Here is a 3,993-nt window from a genome sequence, read left to right as displayed (position 1 = left end):
GTGCAAACATTACTAGCGTTGGGAGGAAATTTTAATATAAAACTCCCCGATAAAATCCCTTAAATAGTTTTATTTCAATATCTAACATTCGCGTAAACATAAGAAATCATTGTGTGATATTTCATGCAAAATTATTGATACTTAATAAAATAATCGTCACAAAATTTATTACATTGAGAAGAAAGAAATTATAAATCATTTTGTTTAAAAATAATATTTTAAACGTGGAAGCCAGTAAGGCTTTTCTAAACATATTAAACATGATGGCTGCTGTAAACCCTAGTATTTAACCTAAATATCAACTTGATACCTTTACCCGTTCCTGTGAAATACGCTCCAGACAGACAAACGAACAAAGTCCTGTAAAGGTTCCTTGCGAGATACGGAACATTAAAAATAATTTTGTTCGCGTTCCAGTAGCGTAACTTTCCATGGAAGGGCCTATATCTAAATTTGTTTGAGGCCCTTCAGGACAGTGCGTACGTTTGGGCCCCCGCTTAGTTTAACGTAGGTATGGGCCAAGAGGGGCCCAAAGCTCGGGAGTCCCGTATCACTGATACGGCGGTAGCTACGTCCCTATCGCGTACCCACCTTTGCTTCAATAAAGCCCGACGCATTAAAACCGCGACTACAAAAACAGCTCTTATGCTATTTACAAACACGGTTTTGTTTTACTCCTGATACAGTAATTAGTCTTCAGGGCGCTGTACACTCCACATATCTGTTTCGCGGTCGGCGCGCATACTCCGAACCTGCCATAAGTCTGACTCGCCACTGCTTACGTTTATTTGCGAATCTCGACCGTTCATGGATGTTTTGAAAGCCGGGTTAAAATACCTATATATGTATAGAGTAATAATATTGTACAAAATACCGAATAACTTAAAACATCCAACAGGGATTTTTAAGAAGAAGTTAATAGCATTACTATTGTTAAGTGTTATTATTCTGTAAAATATTTTTTGAGTGACGATAGTTTTATTTAATGATATAATACGTTAGTTGCATAGATATAATATTATAATATTAAAAAAAACTGTTATTAATTTGTAAAGGTTTATTTATGTAATTAGAAGTTATTTTATTGATATTATTAGAAACTATTAAATTTGTAAAATGATTTATGTTATAAACTAACAAAGCTATATTTTTGCACGCCATCTGACGGACTGTATTGAAACTTATAAATTATATATTACCATTCTACATTTTGTACCTACATTATTATTATTACACGTCGCCCACCTTTGGTCTATTGTAGCCGCATCCTCGTCCTACGATGAAAAAATATCCAAGGTACGTCATAAAAGTAAAAAATTGAAATAAATTATAATTACAATAATTCAATTTGGGAATACAAAGTTAAAGAAATGTTTTCGCGTGACAATATGGAGTCATTCGTGATGCTAATTGCCAAAGACGTACCGATTTCTTACATTTCCAATTTCAAAATCTAATTTCTAACATAAAACCCAACAAGCTATACCACATGCTGAACATCCGGAGTTTCTTTCAGCCTTTCTTCATCGGGTAGTCATCACTTAGGTAATTAGTGAAAGGCTGGTAGGTTAGCTAGGTTAGGGCTCATGTCCTCGCCGGTGAGGATTGCGACGCGTTATCCTTTTATTTCCTCCTAGCTGCTAGCCCGAGCTGGTTCGGTTTGTACCATGATTTCATTGTAAATTTTCTCCCTAATTAAAACAAAAAAAATGTCCAAAGTTATATAAGTAATTTTAATAATTATTTAGAAATAATAATAATTATTCTTAAACATTGTTTTGACGTATCATAAGTGCAAATTTGTTCGTCTACGTGATAAATAAAGTATTTTTTTTTTTCCGACATTGAACAAGTAACACGACTAGTATAATATGCCATTACACCTGACCAAGCAGAAGCCGTAAAGCTAATTAAAGAACAATCAAACAAGTCTTTACAGGGAATATCTAATTAATCCTTATTAAGACAACGATTTCCATCTCAATGGTCACCAATTTGGACGATTCACTAAATCACACCGCGCATTATTCAGGTGCCTACCTAATTATACGCTTTTCAGATTACAACACGATAAATAAGTTTGGCGGTGCGTAAGGCGGTTGCAGACGATCGACTTTTAGTCGGTCAACAATTTGTGATGTTCTAGATTGTAGATTCCTAACCTGGGGCTCAATCAGCTATTCTAGAGGGTAACAAAAAACCTAATTATAGGATCGTAAAATAAAAAAAGTTACAGAGCTGATATTAAAATTAAACTATTTTTCGAAGTTTATCGTGGTTTTAATTTTTTAGTTTTCTCCCGATGTTTCGAAGACTGCAGCCTTCGCGGTTACGAAGGGGAATGATGTGTTGTTCATCCGCAAAGTCAAAGTTACAATATCTACCTACATTTTACAATTATACAACTTTTTAAATTGTAGCTGTTGGTGGTCCGATCTAATTATTAATAGTGCTGACGCTAAAATTATAAGGTATTTTCTTGTATTGTTTATTTCGATAACATTTTAAAGGTGGGGTAAAATTAGTTTTTCACATAGATCACAGGGGTAATAATATTGAAAAGGTTAGGAACCATTGTTCTAGATAATTAAACAGATATATAATGTATTTTGCGTCCAAATTAACTCTATAGAATTCAACTTTTGTGAAAAAATCTGTCAAATTACCAAAATTTTATGAAATAAACAGTTACTACAGCTGCCTCGGCTGACTCGCATGATTACGCAAAATCAAATGATATTGTGTTGTTTCGTGGTAATGGAAACAACCGTTGTTTACAATTTATTGCAATGAGGACATTAAAATATACTTTTTATTAATTTCCTCTAAGTTTTGTTCGCTGGATGCAGGTCGCTTCCAACAGGTCGACGTGGAGATCCTTGGGGGAGGCCTATGTTCAGCAGTGGACTTCCTGTGGTTGAGATGATGATGAAGGTTTGTTAGAACGTTTTTATTGCAATACAAATATGGAATATACCTTTAGTTTTGAAACGTATTTTTTCTGGTGGCAGGATATATTTTATATCCGTCCGGATAGCGACCATTACACAAGACGTTAAAACACGCCATTGTGGTTCACGTATGTGTGTGACGTCCCGGGATCAGCCTTTGTATATCCAGTTCCTACAGGCCGGCATAACTGTGTCGACTGTCGAGGGGTAATCATCTCTCGTCAGTCAACATTCTATTGGACCCCACTCCATTAACATCAGGGCCCTTATTTTGTATGATAGTGTAAACGCGTAACGCGGCTGTGTCATGTTATCTCCGAGAAATGTGCGTGGAATGGTATTCTGTAAGCCAAATTTCTATAGTCCTAAACATGACGCGTTGTGTTACGTGCTTGTTACACACTGTTAAAATAACGTGCGGGATAGAGAATAAGGCCCCAGGTGTAGTGGACTCTCTTAGCCGCACCCGTCTAAGAATCAAAGTCGCTCGCGCACGTCGCCCCTTACGTTAAGGTCCGGAACACGAAGGCGGACGGGGTGTCGTCGCGGCCGCTTTAATGACGCCAATTAGTCGATGTCGACGCTTTTAATTTATGTCCACGACCCAACCTACCCTTAACTTTCCTCATAAATAACCCACCGACAAAAATGAGCGCTTACGGTAAACAAAACAAGGTGGACTTGTTATTGGCACTTTGTTAGTATGACGTCTGGTAGGTCTTGTGCTTAGAATGAGGTAAAAAACATGACGTGACGTTTTGACGTGACGTAGGATATATTTTATATCCGCTCGGATAGCAATCACTGTACAATGTGTTAAAATCCGCTATAGTGGCCCACGAAGTGTCGCGTTCCGGGATCAGCCTGTGCATATCCGGTTCCAAGCCGGCATAATTGTGTCGACTGTCGAGGGGTAATCATCTCTCGTCATTTGACATTTTATTGGACACTCCACCATAATTTGCAGTGGGGTGAATTTGCTGTGACCGTATACAAAAACAAAATAAAATAACATCGAATTACGAGCCCAGGGCCGTAGCTA

This window comes from Manduca sexta, chromosome 12 (assembly GCF_014839805.1).
Source record: "Manduca sexta isolate Smith_Timp_Sample1 chromosome 12, JHU_Msex_v1.0, whole genome shotgun sequence".
In the NCBI taxonomy this organism is placed as follows: Eukaryota; Metazoa; Arthropoda; class Insecta; order Lepidoptera; family Sphingidae; genus Manduca; species Manduca sexta.
Note: the sequence above shows the minus strand (reverse complement) of the source record.